The following is a 19,547-nucleotide window of genomic DNA, read 5'->3' as shown; positions in this document are numbered from 1 at the left end:
CTATATCCCTACCTTCCATCAAGGGATTTTACGGGGTTTTTACATGGAGGGTCCTCTCCTGTCAAATTCAATTCAAATGTCAATGCATCAGTCGATAAATTTGCAACTTTTTTGTCAACTTTATCCGTAAGAGAAAAAATTATATGAAGCAGTTATTCCACGCATAAATATAATCATTTAAATTATAACACATAACAATATTATAAAAAAATTAATTAATTATTACATATTAGATGTTAAAATTAAATAATAAATATTTATTTTTATAGATTTATGTATGTGATGCGTGATAAATAATTAATTTTTTAAAATATGATTATGTTATACGATTTAAATAAAAATATATATTAACATAAAATAACTATTTTATACAATATTTTTTCTCTCCATAATTATACATAATTAGTAATTTATAAATGATGGTCCACACTAAATAGATAATAATGCTCTGTTTAAAAGAGTAAATCACTTATATTATACTATAATTATTATAATACAATAATTACAAATAAAATGTTCACTTATTTAATTATCTCAATTTTCAATTGAGATAAATGTGCTAAATTATATTTAAATTTATCATGAAAAAAAATTGATTTAAACAAAATCTAATATATATTTGAGTTTCTAATAATTATATGAAAAAAAATTTTAATTTATGAGTTATTAATTAACTTCTTATAAATACAATTAAATCTTATCATATATAAATTTTTATTTAAATTTATCTAATTATATTCTTTTTATTTAATAATTTTCATATGAGCGTAACTACGTAAGTTTTCTTATAAATATATGTAACTTCGTAAAAAAAAAAAATGTTTTTAGGCGAGATAATTTTAGATGAACTCAATGGGAAGATAGAAACGAAAGATGTCTTACTCGATTTTATTAGGGATTTTTCTCATGTAACACTAACAAGTACATCTCTAGGAAATTAGTTAATGGATTGAATTGGATTGGATTTAGATTGAATCTATGCATAATATTGACAATTTTTAGGTTTGTTCGGATAATTTGGTTCAAAATATGAACTTAGTTTTATTATCTAAGTCCGACCCATTTTTAAAAGGCATTATCCAAATCTGTCAAAGTCCAATATTTTAATTTAAAAAGTTTAATCTTTATAATAAATGTTAACTATAAAAAAAATCAATAAAATAAAATCTCAAAAAATGACTGTTAATTTAATTTGATGCTTAAATGAAATTAGTACATATAGACATATAGTATTAATATGAACACATGTATTATTTAATTATATATTTATTTTTATATAAATATAATTATAAATATAAAAAAATATATATAATTTATTCAGATCAAGTTGAGCCTAAGCCTTAAATTTTATGTCCAAAATCCAATCTATTTTTTAAACAAATTTAGAATTCAAATATAAACCTGTTTAATATATCTAAAACTTGTTTTTTACCCTTATAAATGCATGAAATTTTTATATTTATAATAATCTTTAATTTAATTCATTAAAAATCTACATAAAATTTGTGTAGATTAGAAATTTTGTTTTTATCACTAAATTTTTGTCCCTTCTCTCTTTTTTTTTTTAATTAAATTTGTATATTTAATGTTAAAATCTTTGATATGATTTTTAATTTCATAAATTGAAAGTACAAATTTTCAAAATAAAAAATATAATTTATCAACAAAATTTTAAATAATTTTTTTACTTTTATCTTAATTTAGAAATGTATATTAGTAAATATTTAAGACATTGAAATTTTTAATTAAATTCATTTCATAAATTTGATTGCTTAATTGGTAAAAAAGAGATTGCTATATAAAAAAATGTTTACATAAAATTTAAATGTAGTACGTATTTATAGATCCCATGAAATTATAAAAAAAAAAAATTGATGATTAAGATAAAATGCAACTAAAATTTAATAATGAAGTCGATTAAAAGAATAGAAGGATTTGAAATTGAAGAAAAAATGTGATTTAGGAAGTTAATCAAATTTTAAATCATTTCTTAATCCCCTAAATATTTATCTTCTCCATAAATACATGCACCTATGATTAGAAAATTTCATTCATTAAAAAAATGATAAAAAAAACTCAAATTTAAAATTTTTATCACCATAATAGAATATTGTTTGGAGTAGTAGCAATATAATTTATATATATTTAATAAAAAAATTACATGAAAATCAATAAATGAAAACCTTTTTAAAAATAAATCACATATCTCAAGGAAACAAAAAAAATGCTTTTTTTTTTTTAAATATCAATTGCTTATTTTTGTTGATTATATAAATCGTTGTAAAAGGAAAATAAGAATTAAGAAATTTAAGGGAGGAAATAAATTTTTGAAAAAGAACTATGAATGAAAAAAAATACTTTTAGATAAAGCATTTGAATAAATAGGGGTAGGGAAAAGAGTTTTAGATAAAATAGAACAGAAAAAATTTAATATGTTTTCAATTCTACATTAAATATTTTAAAATATAAATAATTGAATATGTTTTAATCTGTTTGTTTAATTGAAGATTTAAAAAATATATTAAGATGGATATTTTTAAGTCCTTAAACCAAAATTTTCAAATAATAATTCATGCATGCTTTTATCAATTTAAACAAATTTAAATATTTTAAATGAATTTTAATAATATTAAATAAAGTAAATAATCATATATCATTTTATTCATTTTCAAATAAGTATTTGAATATTTATTATTATCTTATGTGTCATTCAAAAATATTATCCATTTAAGCATATACATAAATAAATTTTATCAAATTTATTTATATATATTATAATATAATATTATATACAATACGTGATTAAACTCTCTTAAATTTTAAATTTAGACGGATTTTTTTTTTGGACAGATTTACCCAGCATCCCTTCTGTGACGAAGAGTTGGTGAATGTGAGCAGGATTTCGAAGTCCTCTTATTGATTATTGACTTACTGTTTTGCCTACTGCTCATTATTTTAATGATTATGTCATGCTTAGATATAAAAAAATATAAACTTTTAAATATAAAAAAAAAGAGAAATTATTATTTTTCATCATTATTTACAAAAGCACATCATCACTCTTAATTATAAAAATTAGATGAAAATAAAAGAAGTGTTAATCAAGTGCTCCATATTTATAAGAATGTTTATAATTTTTTAGATTTTATCTTATTACTTTAATATGTAAAAGATATATATGAATTTATATTTGATGTATTATTAATATATAAATTTTATATACTATCATTAAATTAGATGATATCATCTTATTAATATAGTGAAGCAGATGATAACATCTTATTAATAAATAATTTTTTTTTTAAATATTTATTTTAATATATTTATTTTAAGAATTGATATTTGCATATTAATAATATGCTATCATCTGATTATGATAGTTTATGAAATTTATAAATTAATAGTGTATCAAATATAAATTTAAAAGTATACTTAAAAATTAATAAAATTTTAATTTGTTTATTTCATTTTAAATTTTAGTAAATAATGAATAAAATTTTTATATACTATCAATAAATGAGATGATATCAGTTCATTAATATAGTCAATCAAATACTAACATCTTATTAATAAATAAATTTTTTTAAAAATATTAATTTTAAAATATTAATTTTAAGAATTGGTATTTACATATTAATAATATGCTATAATCTAATTCTGATAGTTTATGAAATTTATAAATTAATAGTGTATCAAATATAAATTTAAAAATATACTTAAAATTTAATAAAATTTTAATTTGTTTCTTCCATTTTAAATTTTAGTAAATAATGAATAAAATTTTTATATTATTTTTCATTGTTCTTATCAAATATAGAAATAAAAATATATATTTTTATTTTATTCACTTTTTTCTTTTTTTTATTCATCTTTTTTTGTAAAGTTTGAAGATCATAATAGTACTACCAGCCTACCACTATTAATACTAGTAAGTACTGGCATTAGTACAAGCATTTTTTTAAGGAGTATGGCAAATGAGAAGCATATCATTCTCAATTATTATATTATAATTAATTAATAATACTTTAAAAATTATGTTGAACATATTAGAATTTTTTATATAATTTATATTTATAAATAATAAATTCTTACATAATTTTTAAACGTGATTCCATTGTTATAGATTTATAATAAAAAATTATAGATAAAATGGTGCAGGTAGATGGAGAGCGGGATAACATTCCCGAACGTCCAAGTGTCAAACTGAAGGCTACGGTAAGTGGACATTACCGATTGATCAGTCTATCTGAATGCCGCAAATTATAGACGGTATCAGTGAGAGGGCAAGACAAAGATTTCAACGACTCCACGTCATCAGTCAATCTCCCAAAACCGCTATCTACATCACACCAGTGCGCTCAAGGGCAGCAGATCTCGTGGCCTTGGTCCTACGTTAAAAACTGTCCCCCAGTGAACTCCCGTAGTTAATTACTTTTTCTGTCCTATTACGTCTGTCTTTATTAAGTTCTTAATTAAAATTTCGATTATTAAAAAAATTTAATGTAAGAAATTAATTAAATAAATTAACATAAAATCAAATTTTGTTTGATTTAAACAAAAAATCAAACAACCAACTCACAATTTGTTTGATGCATTGACATTTGACAGGAAAGGACCCTCCATGTAAAAACCCTCGATGTAAGGTAGGGATATAAATGTTGATTTCGTTATTTATATATTTATGTCGTATAAAGTATTAAATTTTTTATATTTATTTTATATTTTTTATAAAAAATTATATTATAATTTAAAAATAAAAAATAAAAAAATCAGTAGCAAAAGAAGATTTTGACAATTTATCAGTCAAGTTTCACAAATCACGAGTGTACTTGCTCAAATTTTATATTTAATTTATCTTTGAGATATCATATTCAAATATTATACTTGATTTAATTTTATATTAAATTTATTCAATTATAAGAGAATTTATTGAGTAATTATTTATTTGACTTAATTTATTTTATATTAAATTATATATATATATTATATAATAACATATATAAATAAATTTATCACATAAGTGTTTATCTCAATAATTTTTTTAAATGACATATAAGATAATTTTTTTTTAAATAAAATAATTTATTTTAATTACAAATTAAATCATTTTATATTTATTTAAATATTTAAATTATTTAAATTATAATTGAAAATCAAATTAATTTAGAGATATATATATTCTAAAATTAAAAATATGAAATATGGATTTTATATTTTTAATAAATAATTTTAGTTGTTTACCAAATAACCTTATTTAAAAAAATTATTTAATTATCAAAATATTTCAAACATGTTTAAAAATTACAAAGATTAAGTTTATTCAAATCTTTCAACAATCTTTTTTATCTTGATTTAAAAAATTATTTTTAAAAAAAAATTAACGTAAGGCATTAAAATTTCAAGTAATTTTATGTGAGATTTTGAAAATTAAAAAAATTTTCATCTTAATTCTTTAAATATAAGATTATTAAAATGATTATATCCATTTGAACTCTAATTATCTAATTTATATAGCAAATAAATTTAAAAAATTTAATATTATCTTTGTCACTTATTATATCAATTTTAAAATTTAAAAATTATCTATTTAATTCTAATTGACACTAATGAATTCTTTTACAAATTTAAGACTACAAATGTAATATGTTATACATTAATTTTTTTATTTTTTCAGTAACTTTTTTAAGATATATTTTATTACTATTACATATTTTTTTGTTTATACATTTTTTCTACGATAAATTTTTTTTGTTATTACAATTTCATTTTTATGAAAAATAATTTTTTTCACATATTTTATATATTTTGTATAATAATTTAGTCAAAATTACTAAAGTGAAAGTGTGTTAATACTTCTTTTATTTAAGACTACAAATGTAATGTGTTATAAATCAATTTTTTTATTTTTTAGTAACTTTTTTTAAGTAATATTCTATTACTATTGCAATTTATTTATTTTGTTTATAAATTTTTTCTAAGATATATTTATTGTTTTATAGTTTCATTCTTATGAAATTTTTTTTTTCAATTTATTTATTTATTTCACATATTTTCTAACATTTTTCATATTTCGTATAATAATTTAGTCAATATTACTAAAGTGAAAGTGTGCTAATACTTTTTTTATTATTTAATTTATCATTCAGTAATATATATTTTTATTTTTTAAAAAAGAAATAATTTATTTTTATTTTATATAATTTTATAAGTGTATAAATATTATTGTAAACAAAATATCCAAAGGAAAGACACAATCTTTTTTTGTTATTTTCAGAAAGTTTATTTTTTAATGATAAATCAATGTATATAAATTTTATATATGTTATGAGTTTTCAAAATTTGAATATAATTTTAAAAAGAAACCAATTTGTATATATATATATTCATATTAAATAAATAAAATTATTTCGTACATTGTAGGTGTTATAATCTAGTTTATTAATATATTAATAAAAACAAAAAATTATAATAATTTCAGACAATTATTATGACTAGTGGATATAGAAAATGTGATGATTGATTTACCATGGAATGAGGTTCTCCTATCTATATGCTCAATAATTTAAGGTATCATCTAACATTGGTGTAACAGAAGAAATGCCCCAAAAATCTAGCTTTAGGTATTGTCTCTTACAGAACTTCCTCGCTGGATAAAAAACAAAGAATAGAAAAAGAGAAAGAATTATTCTGCAATAATTTAACCAACATTACGCGACTTGGAATCAAACTGGAAAGTGGAGGTCAATTTTCCAACAAAATAAATTTCAAAGGTCTATGATAAATATCCCTAGTTCCTTATTCATACCCATTTAAAATATATTTTAAAAATACTAAATTATTAATGTAATAAAAATATATATGCTAAAATTTTGTAAAATTTAAAAATTTTATCAATGATCTATAAAATTGTAGTCATCCAATTTTAAAATGAATAACAAAATGCCTTATTTTATTTTTATGTAAAGAAATTATATATTGAATTTATATTTTATTTTAACAATTTACTTATTTCTCGTATTTTTCTTTTTAAAAATTAAAATAAAAAATAGTAAAAATAACAATAAAATGGAGTACTGAAAAATAGGAGTAAAAAACGGGCATTTCTCATCCAAAATCTAAAAGAAGGAGAGAAAGGGAAAACACATGAAATGCAATTCCTTCCTTTTGAATTGTAAAAGGAAAACACAAAAGTGAGATTCCTGAAGGAAAAAAAATATGGTGGAAAGTGGAAAGTAAAATCCATCCCGCACATTTCTAACCGGCGTGAAATGTGACCACGAGCTTCACGGGATTGCGAAGGATATCATATAAGAGGTTAGGTAGTGCAGTGGCTTGTGGCGAGCTACTGCTCGGGAAAAGGATTCAAATTTTTGAAGGGGTGGAGTCACGTGTGCCTTTAAAAAAAACCTGTTCTCCAAACCTTTTCATTTTTTTAACCTTTGGGGTCATGTGTAATGGGGCCCCAAAAAGATTAGAATTTAGACTTAATTAGACTGTTGGTTTGTGGAAGGTATAGGTTCTTTTAGCCACCTTCCACACTTTTCCAATTCCTCCAAAAAGGAAATGCCCACTTCATTTTTGGGGAGTGAACTTACTTGTCAATTTCCAAAGAAGCTATGATGATGGTAGATGTTGGATTGATTTGATTAATTTTAAATTGAATTATTTAAAATTAAATTAAATTAAATTATTTTTATTAATCGAATTAAAGTATGTTCATTTTGAAAATTAATTAATGGAATTAAATTTGATTATTTGTGTTAATTTTTTTAGTTAATCAAATAATAAATATATTTAAATTATATTATATTTTTAATTTTTTATATTTAAAATAAAATAAATAAAATCATTTAATAAAATATTCAAATATTAAATTATAAAATTAAAACTCTAACAATTTTTAAAATAAAATAATTTATTTAATATATTTTTAATTTTATATTTGAATTTTATTATATTTTGATTAAATTTTTGATTAATTCAATTTTTAAATCAAATTAATCAAAAATTAAAATTTTTTGAAAATCATTTTTATAATTAACCGAAATGAATTAAATATTTGATTGATTAATCGAATTAAATTAATTATATCAACTAATTTGATTAAAATCAAAATTTGAACACCTTAATTGTTGGAAGACATTTAAGCTAACAATTATAAAATAACTAACGTTTTTAAGGTCGTCTTCTTCATAAGAATTTGGATTCAGATCTGTTGGGTAAAAAAAAAAAAACAATAAAAAATTAATTTAATGTTTGAATTATATAAGAGAAAAAAGAGATATTTCATTAATAAAAAATAAACCCAAGTTTTCAACTTGATATAACTCAAGCATTAACATTTTTCCTCTTTTATCAAATCAAATGTCAGAGAATTAAATTTAAATTTCATGGTAAGAGGATCAGATTGATCGCACGAAAGAAGGCTGATTTCTATAACTTAATAATTTAAGCTTTTGATGATGAAATTAAGATTCATGTATCTTGGCCAAAAAAAAAGAAAGAATAGGATTCATGTACATTGCGTAATTATTTTTTCAACCACAAAAATTAATAAAACAAAGAAAACCCATTAATAGCAGTGGCTTACATATATAAAACAATTGTTTTTGAATATTCGTAGAATAATAGAAGTCAAATTGGTTGTTTTTAGACCTCTTTGGAGTTTGTTTGGTGGGGTAGAATCTTTGGAACTGAATATATACTTTGCCTATAATTTCAAATTTTAAAACTTTTTTTTGGCCAATAAATTTTAAAACTTAAGTAAATATTTATATATTGGTACGTCATTGTTCCAGGTGACTAAAAACTGAAAACGACAGGTTTGGATTTTTTTTATTCTTCCACCAATAAATCTATATTTATCAATTAATTAATAATATTATTAAAGAATATCATTTTTTAAACTTGGTCCACGGATTGTTAGATTTTGTGAAAAAAAAAGTAATTTAGGTGGAAAATGATATCATAGAGAATTAGTGATTTTTGGATTGTTATTAACTTAAGGAATATAAATTTTTTGTATTTGATTCATAGAAACATAAGATTATTAAATAAAATCTTTTAATATATTATCGTTGATGATACATGAATAATATTAATACGTGAATAACATATTATTTTTGTTGAAACTAAAAAATTTTTAAAATTTTTTTTTTATATTTTCAACAAATATGATTTTATACTTTTAATTAATATTTTAATGTTGATTGGCCTTACGAAGAAAAAACACACAAACCAACTTCGCGGTGAGATTGATGTGAGGTTTGGAAGAGAGTAGTAAACCTCCCTCTTGGGGTTTTTCGGGCGAAGCTTGAAACAAATTTTATGTATAATAATATTAAAAAATAGATTTTAGATTTTATATGTAATAATATTAAGTAAAATTTTTTTTTTTCATATTTTCCACAAATATTATATTTTTTATGTTAGAAAAGTCATCTTTTAAATAAAAATTACGTTTGAATTTTAAAAATGTCATTTTTGTTGAATTTTAAAAAATATTTTTTTAATGTTTTCAATAAAAATTATATTTTTATCTGAGAAATGTTGTTTTTCAACAAAAAATGCCGTTTCTATTTTAGAAACATTATCTTTATTGAATTTTAAAAAAATATATTTTTATATTTTTAATAAATACTGTGTTTTCTATCTTAGAAGTATTATCTTTGTTGAATTTTGAAAAATATTTTTTTTATGTTTTCAACAAAAAATTATGTTTTCATTTTAGAAATTCGTTTATTCAATAAATATTGCATTTTTTTTTATCTTTAAAACATTGTTTTTGTTAAATTCTGAAGAATAATTTTTTTTCATATTTTTAATAAAAATTATTTTTTTATCTTAAAATGTCAAATTTTAAACAAAATGTATGTTTTTTTATCTTAAAAACGTTATCTTTATTGAATTCTAAATTTTTTTTATATTTTTAATAAAAATTATGTTTTTTTTATCTTATAAGTATCGTTTTTGTTAAATTCTAAAAAATATATTTTTTATTTTAGAACATTATTTTTGTTAAATCTTGAAAATATATATTTTTTATGTTTTCAACAAAAACTGTGTTTTTATCTTATAAACATCTTTAAATTCTACAAATTCTTAAATTTTAAATATAAAGTCAAGATTATTTTTTTCTTAAATCACTTTCATTCCTGAATTACTATGTTTTATTAATTATTACGTTTTTATATTAAAAAACGATATTGATATTAAAAATATAAAATTTTTTTTTTTTTATTTTTTACGATTAATTACGTTTCATACGTTAAAAACTTAGTATTTTTGAAACTATAAAAAATTCAAAACTAAAAATTTTCAATAATTTACTATGTTTTTCTTTTAAAAGTATTTTTATTATAATTAATTTTTATAATATATTATAATATATGATTATGTTTCTAACATATGAATGTTGTGTAAATGAAAAAATTTGAATTGATTAAAATTTTATTTTGTATAAGATCAACTACATTTATAATTACGAAACATTATCATTTTGAAAATTTATTAGTTGAAAATAAATTTTAAATTTATAAAATTCAATTACACATGATCATTACTTATTGTCCAATTATGTAGCTAGATATATATTTTTGCGTGTCAGAATGAATATTGATTTATCATATAATTCATTAATTTTTAAGGATAAAATATTCGGTAAAAAATTCTTATTGAGGATAAAAATGAGATAAATTTTATATTTTGCCAAAATTTTAAGAAAACCTCATGAAAATGTGAGTTTTTTTATTTAAGATTATTACTTTCTTTTTTTGATATTGTTAGAAATCTTAAAAACTATTAAAAATTAAATTCGATGAACTAAACTAAAAAATTAAATTATAAAAAATAAGATTTCCATCAATTATTTAACTATTCATAGAACCAAATGCTTCTTTAAAAAGTAGCTGCTAACTTTTTGAAAGTTTCATTACAATTATTTTGCATTTAATATTGATAGATATACATAAACTTAAATTTTGATTATTTTTATCTTATGTAAAAAATATTTTTTTTCCAGTTAGTTAACGCAAAAATTAAGGGTCATTGTGATAAAAAAAATCCTATAAATATTTGAAAAATGAGACCAATGATTTTCATCTAATTTTAGAAAATTTTTATTATAAAAAAGTTTGGATGAGAGGAGATTATTTCATTTTAGGCATATTTTTAATATTTTAATCTTAAATTTACAAAATCATCCAAAAAAAATAATATTATTGGCAGCATGGATTGGACTTATACATTACAAACAAATCATTGGATCTATCAACTTAATCAACTCACTAATTCTAGAAAATTTAATTTGAAGCATATCAGCCACATTTTTAAACAAAAGAAAAGTACAAGCAAAAACCATCTTTCAAAGTTTGGTTCAACATCAAACAGATACATGCCAACAAAATAGTCATTCTGAATCAGACCACCTAACAGAAACTTTAGAAAAAAAAAATTGACTTTCTTGAATGCGTCAAAAATTTCTTTCCAACATATAGAAATCCAATTTGTGGCTAGAAACTCTAACACGTTTCAATGCATCATTAGCCACCCAATTAACCTTTTCTTAGACAAATGATAAATTTTGATTATTATAATTTTCTTTTGCTCTGTTCCGAACCAAAAAGCCGAGGCACGAAAATGAATCCGAGCCAAAAGACCTAGGTAATGGCTCCCTATATTAGGAAATTCATCGCATTACTTTCATCGAAAGATGAACAAAAGGCCAAAGGGAAACGCCGAAGATGGAAGGCTTCTCTCACAGCATCTTTGTAAGCTCCGCCATTAAAATTTTAATAAGCCATGTCATCATATTTAAAGAGCAACGACGACAAAGGAAAAAAAACGTTATACTATTAATTATAAATAAATTGTAATTGATCATAATTTAGTTTTACGTAAGAATATAAATGATATATTAATATTTATAAATTATTTAAATTTAATTTGAATAAATTTTAAATTTAACTCGATTATTATTGAATTAAACTCGAGTTTAAATAATTTAATTTATTGATTGAATTGAATTCGAGTATTTTTATATTTGATTTAAATAATTCATGAGTCTAATCGTATTTTTTATTTTAATATATTTTAATTGATAAAATATCTCGAATTCAAATTCAAACTCGAGTATAAATTATCAAACTTTTATTAAATATAAGAATTAAACTTATTTTTACATGTTAATCGAGCCTAATCGAACAAGTTCGAGTAATTTAATTTTTATTTCGAGTAAAACTTGAGTTAAAAAAATAAAATTTGATCGAGTTTGAATCGAATTTTGAATCTCGAATTTGAAATCGAATTCAAATTCAATACCGTATCGACTCGAGAACGTTTATTGTATGATGATTTAGTTAATTTATATAATTATTTTTAAAAAATAATATTTAATAAATTTAATTTTTTTATTTCAAGATTACGTTAATATCCAATTAATTAAAACTAAAATTTTAATGTTTATAATTTCTTCTTTTACTTAGTCTTAACATGTAATCAAGGAAGAATTTAATAAAGCGAAAAGGTGTTGGATGGGTATATGTCTAACAACGTAAGCATCTACACACCAAATCCAGAGGCCTCTTTTTTTGTTAAGTAGGCAATAATTTCGGGGCAAAATCCTAATATTGTTTTGTTTTGTTTAATTTTTCATTAATAAGGCTGACTTGTTTTCTTTTGTCTTATGCTGAATCATACGATTGCCAAAAACTTTTTCAAAACAAAACCAAATCAAATACGAATAGTTTAAATGTAGATAACAAAATTAGATCGCTACATACCTTAAAAGGATAATGGAAAGCCAAAGGCTTTTATGCTTCAACGTGGAATAAACGCATGCATGCATAGCCACAGACAATAGACAAAAATCCCAATATTTTTTGAATCTTTTCTGGACTCTTTTCTTGGGTTTGCTTTACCATAAAATTACCCAACTTCCATGTTTTGTATTTACGAAGATGATAGGAGAATGGGTCAATGAGCAATAGATAAGGGATCTGATTTGTTTGCGTTCTGCATTCTGGAAGGATATTTGTCCACGCTACCCAACTTGCATGCAGAATGGGAGTTTCACGTGGAGATCAAAACACTTCCATATTTGGTGGTCCCTTGTCATGAATCTTCTTCATAAAATTAAAATCTCAATTGGGCTAAAAATTCTAATGGAAAAACTTGCAGAAAATTTAATTGCATGGCTTAAAGTTTTAAAGGGTAATATTGGTTTGTCACGTAATATTATATTAAATTATTGCAGAATAATTCTTTCTCTTTTTCTTTTCTTTTGTTTTTTATTCAGCGAGGAAGTTCTTTGAGGGACAAAACCTAAAGCTAGATTTTTGGGACATTTCTTTTGTTATACCCAAAGTTAGATGGTACCTTAAATTATTGACCATATAGACAGGAGAACCTAATTCCATGGTAAATCAATCGCCACATTTCTATATCCATTAGCCATGATAATGATCTGAAATTATTATAATTTTTTATTTTTATTAATTTATTTATATAAAAAATTTATAATTATAATTAAATATTGTATTTAATATAAAATAAATTAAGTCAAATAAATAATTACTCAATGAACTCTCTTATAATTGAATAAATTCAATATAAAATTGAATCAAATATATATACGTATTCTAATATTTGTATACGATATCTCAAAAATAAATTAAATATAAAATTTGAACAAATACATTCGTGATTTGTGAAACTTAATTTCCATATATATTTTAAATTATCAAAATTTTCTTTTGCTATGGAGATGAGATCAAGTAGCAAAAACACTTAACAAAGACAAACGTAATGGAACAAAAAAAATATATATCATAATCAATTTAAGATATCATAGTCAAATTTGCCTTGAGTATTAATTTAATGTGATTCGATATTCAATTTGCTCATGTTTATAAGCCAAAGCCCTAGTAAGAATCACCCTAGGAAGCGAAAACTTAATTGAACAATAAAACATTTACTTAAAAAATAATAATTTAATTTGATTCGATACTCAATTTACCTATGTTTATAAACAAAAAAAAAATCATTAATTATAAAAAATTATAATCACATTAACATATCATTCAAACGTTCAGCTCATAAATCAATTTCAATCCAAACAAATCAACAAACATTTTTATTCGGTCTCTAACAATCTCAATCAAACATCCACATTCATTGAGTACTCTACCTTAATGCCTAGGGGTATATTTACGCACTCAATCTTTATAAAATCTTACAATTCTCTTTGCATATTTATTTCATACCTACCTTATCTAGATTCTACTATTAATAACTCCATTAGCTTAGCCACCAAAAATCCTTCCTCTTAACAAAATTTCAGGGATTTGAATCAATATTATAAAAAGAAAAAAAAACCATAGCGTAATCATTTAGGAGAAAACTTCTTTATGTTTCCCTTTTGGGATTTTTGGTATTGTTTTTTAGTATAGCTAGTTGAAAATATTTTACACCTGGCCCTATTAATTTTGACCATTTTGCATGGGATATATTCCGAGATTGATGCATAGGTCACGCATGCACCGCCCAAATTAATTCCACCTGTTAATTTTTTTTCTAGATAGCGATTAAAGTTTGCACTAATCATCAAGATCATTGAAACACAAAATGTGGCTTTTGGGGGCAGATTGCGAACCTTTTTCTTTTGGGTATTTTAAATAAAAGAAGTCAGATCTATACTGGGAAGAGACAGTGGAATTGGTTGAAAATGCACCATGTTTTTGTGGGTTACAGTCGTCACGATCCTCTCGAGTTGCTGCGAACGCCATAGATCATAGATTGTCGGCAAAATCATATGGTTTCGATCTTTTAAATTACAAGATGGTCAATGAAATTCATTTGATAATTCTTGAATCATGTTCGCTTCTTAATTAAATTTTATTACAACTCTTTGTCTTTGGTATAGTAGTATAATTTAAGAGAGAGATTGGCATGGGGAGAGAAAAAAAGTCAAGCTGGCCGTTTGATTAGCTAAAGAGGCCTCAGCAATACTCCTTAGCAGATTCCAAGAGTCAAGACTCAATAGTCAACAGGGTAAAGAGCCCTTCGTAACGTTGGTTGAAGAAGAAGCCTGCCCTAATTCGTAAATCTAAACTCACTAATGCAAACAAAGAAAAGAGTTGATCTGTCAGGTCAAAAAAAGGAAAAATCTTTGAAGTGGGGCTGCTCTGTCTGTCTTAAGCAAAGGTGTAGGGTTGCAGTTTGATCAGTTTACAGGTAGAGAGAAAACATGGGTCATTTTTATAACAGCATAGCAAAAAAAATTATTTTCGGACAGCCTTTTTGTCTTCTAACAATTCGCTTACACGTGAAGATGCTTGCATTATGTTTATGTTTTAGTTTTTAAATTGTAGAGAAAGAATCCATATTGGATTCCAAAAACATTAATTTAGTTTGTTTATTGGCGAAGTGGGATCAATTCCATGATCTTCTTACCCTTTTTCATTATTTGATGGTTGGTATGTATTATGGGAAAGGGATTTCAACAAAGCTCCTGATGATGAAAGCCTTCAGAAAACATGTGATTTGATCAAACCTATGTTATTTGCATGCCATGAGTTGAGACCAATTAAACAATTTAAATATTCCTTTGGGAAATAAAAAATACTACCAATCAACAATTGCCAGGAGAATAAACTGTTTGCTTGACCGGAGAATCACTGGTGAAAGGAATCTTCAGCTTTAAATTTTAAATTCAGTACTAGAAGATTTAACAATAAAGTGTTAAATTATAGGGTTGGGGGGTTGTTGGTGGCTTTTTTAGATGGTAGTAGATTTGAGTGTTGCAAGGAAGTTGATGGATGGACCATTTGTCATTGGTGGGTAGCTGGGAATACTAATACTGAAAAGGAAAGGCAGAGAAAGCTCGGTTTCATTTCCTAGTTTCTTTTGATTAGAATAGTGGTTAACAAAGAAAGAAGAAAATGTCTTGGACCACCTAGTCCTATAGTCATTATGAGATGAACTATTGCCATTTGCTAGTATCCCACCAACCCATTATACTAATTCATTGCATTTCATCTCTAGTTTATTTAATCAGCACGAAGTTTCACTCTAGATGCCCAAAGTGATTTGTCAAAACCCAACTTTTCTTTAAATAATTCCATGTGTTTTGCACAGAAAAATGGATTTCATAAAAGCAAGGATGATGTTTATCTAGGACTAGATTAAGGCATTAGATTTTTCAATAGGCTTTGGTTGGTAAAGAAGATGAAAAAGAACGAGAATAAAAAATTTATTAATATAATGATTAGTGGTTAAGTTTTCAAAGTAATAAAGTGGTTGCAAATTTTCTATTGCTTTGAAATTTAATCATTGATCGTTGGATCAACAAAATTTTCATCTTTATTTCTTTACGTCCTTTTTATCAAGCAAAAAGTCTAAGTTTTGTTTTGATGTAGATACTCAATTGAGTTATAATTAGCTCTTAATTAATTGAAAATTATTATGGTTTTGGATCTTGGTCCTTCATAGCAAATTCAAGGGAAAATAGCTTTCTTCTTGGACTTTTTTGGGAGGCTGGTGCAGGGTCGTTTGCTGGTGATTAATAACCAAATGCCACACCTTCACTGGACAAATCACAGTGCACTTTCTTGAGATTCTGGCGCAGTTACTTTCATTCACCTTTGTATTTCCACTTTCTTCCTTCCAGTGAGATCTTCACTCCAAGTGGCTTTCAAGACATTTTCTTCTCTTGTTTGCAGGGACCCATAATTGTAAAAAATCGAACCAGATAAAGATTTTGGTCCACAGCTGAGTGCTGTCAAATTCTTGGGGTGTAAACACTCCAAAATAATGTTGCGGAAGCCTGGTCCATGCATGCTCAGAATGTGATTGCAGTCAAGGATTAATGGTTTGCCTTGGCCTTGGGTACGATAATCTGATGCTGATATGTTAGAGAACTTAGTCTCATGGGCTTGGGGAATAAGTTTTGGTGGTTAAGCCTCATTTTTTTGATATCGTAGTTGTACGTGAATTTCACGTGCTTTTGGTGTGAAGTAGCTGTCATCTCCAGATAAGTATTTGTATTTTTGCTGTCGCAATGGAGGAGAAAAACATGTCATTTGTCATTTTCGGCGTTTACTCAGCAAGCAAAAGACAAGCAACTGAGCAAGTAGGATTAAGCTCCTTTTCTGCTTTCGATGGCCCTTTTGAGACACTATTGGTTCTTCTAGCTGGTAGATTCTTAGGCCGACTTTGAACTTTTGAAAGTGTCTTCCACTGGAATTGGGCTGTAATAAATGGTCGACAATATGGCTAGCTGAGATGGCATATTTTAGGTTGGCCTTCATAAAGAATGGGGCCTCAATCCAATCCAACCCTAAGACTTTCAGCTGAAGTTCCCAGTGACTTGGCCCAATTGGCTCTGATCTTCTTGGGCTTCGGCTTTTGGGAAGATTGTTCCATGGATATGCCAGTATATCCATGACATGCAAGATCCTATAAAACCAACCAGGTTTGTTCACTGGTACATGCTTTTGCTTTGATCAAGATTAACGGTCCTATAACACAGAATCTAAGTTAAATGCATCTATAAACAGTTAAAAACAGTTAAGGGCAAGGCGTTGATGACACTAAGACAATTAGCATTTATAATTGGTCTTTGCCAACATACAATACTGTCGTAAGGGTTTTTTTAACGATTTTAGAGTCGTACGGTGAATTTGAAAATGTAAAAGAAAAAAAAATCGTTGCTAATCTTTTTTAGTTAGATATAATTGATATCTATTAAAATATATTATTTTAATAAAATCTTAAAATTAATTAAAATTGATGAAAAAAATAATTTTAGAGTTTGAAAAATAATTTGGATATAGGAGTCGTTACGTGTGAAAAACGATTAATACTCCCACAGCATTCGTTTAAAATCATAGCATTCATTTAAAAAGATACTAATTAATTACATGTTATTCTTTAATTTTGACGAAAATGACCTTAGTTTTGGTGTTTAGAAAAAATAATTTTCTTGATTTCCTTTTGTTTATTGAAATTTTGGTTTTTCTCTTTTTTAATTATTATTATTATTTTTGTGTTATTATATTTTATTTAAGAAAAATAAATTAGAACTCTTTTATTGAAATAATTCTTAAAATGTTTCATTATATTAGTAACATTAAAAGAACTTTTTTTTATCTAGAGATTTCTTAAGTATTATTTCTCAAAATACCTTAAAATTGATTTTTGAAGTTCGTATTTATTTTTCACAAAAACTATATTATGCATGCAATACAAATAATTATATTGATGCACACATTTTATTTTAATTTAAAAAATTTTATTGCTTTTTTTATTATTAATATTACTATTATTATTTGTAGATTCTATTTTTTTTAAAATTTTTATTATATTAAAATTTTTTTATAAATACTCCAATACACTTATAATATTTAAAAAGACTTTCTCAATTAGAGAATTTTAAGGCATTACTACTCGGAGTATATTAAAATTTCATTATTGGGTAAAATTTTTTTTTCTTTTATTTTTATTATTTTTATTAATAATTTTAGTTAATTTTTATTCTTATTAATAATTTTAGTTAATTTTTATTCTTATTAATAATTTTTAGTTAATTTTTATTTTATTTCATAGAAAATTTTTTTATTGCATTAAAAACCTTTTATAAATATTTCAAAACATTGGTATTATTAAAAATAAATCTTCTCACTTAGAGATTTCGTAGGTATTATTACTCGAAATACCTTAGAATCTCATCATCGGATAAAAATTTTCTTTCTTACATTTTTTTTAATTATTTTTACTATTTTTTGTGTCTTTTTTTATTTCTTTAAATTTTAAAATTATCAAAAGTTTAGAACTCATTTCCCTTTTTTATTATTGTTAATGTTATTATCTTTAGTTATTTTTTATTACATTATTCTATAAGATTTATTTTAATTTTTAATAAAATTATAAAAAATTTAAACTTTATTTTTTTATTATTTGTTCATATTTTATTATATTATTATTATTATTATTAGAAAAAAATAAATATTTATCTTAGAAAATTTAAAATTTTAAACATAATAATAAAATGTAAATTGATGAAAATAAAATATATAAAACAAAAAAAAAAAAAAACTTGGATTGGATAGGTTAATAGATGATTCGATCAAGTTGGTTATGGGAGCAGTTCAGCAGCGATTCAACTAAATTGATTAAGGGCTGATGAGGGAAGTAGGTGGTCGGGTCGTTGCACTGACCCTGAGTAAGATCATGGGCTGGCACGTGAAACTTGGGATTTAAAATGATGTCATTTTGGCTCATGTTTCTTCTATATAAAAAACTCTAATTTTTTAGCTCATTTTTTCTTCTGTTTAAAAAAAAAAAATCCAAACTCTCCCAACCAAAAAACCAAGTGGTTAGCTAGTTCCCAGAAGTCAATTGCCTAACACCACGTTAGTAGTCGTCTAGTACATCGTTGGTGGTCGTTGGTAGCCATACCGATTATTGAAAAACCTAAAAAAAACCAAAAAAACTCCTTACGCTTTCCTCTACCCCGATCTAGCCTTTTTTTCTTTTGAAATACCCTTAAA

The 19,547-nt window shown here is 23.5% G+C and overlaps 1 long non-coding RNA gene across 1 annotated transcript; it reads left to right on the top strand.

Annotated features, from left to right (window-relative positions):
- Nucleotides 1-13,955: 13,955 nt before the first annotated feature.
- Nucleotides 13,956-15,504, top strand: LOC149516751 (uncharacterized). The gene is made up of 2 exons (XR_016345381.1): nt 13,956-14,812; nt 14,921-15,504. It is a non-coding gene; the product is annotated as an uncharacterized LOC149516751 (long non-coding RNA).
- Nucleotides 15,505-19,547: the final 4,043 nt, after the last annotated feature.

Source organism: Durio zibethinus, chromosome 9, assembly GCF_047325235.1.
Source record: "Durio zibethinus cultivar Kanyao isolate XHJ-2024 chromosome 9, ASM4732523v1, whole genome shotgun sequence".
Lineage (NCBI taxonomy): Eukaryota > Viridiplantae > Streptophyta > Magnoliopsida > Malvales > Malvaceae > Durio > Durio zibethinus.
Note: the sequence above shows the minus strand (reverse complement) of the source record. Positions and strands in the feature narration are given on the sequence as shown.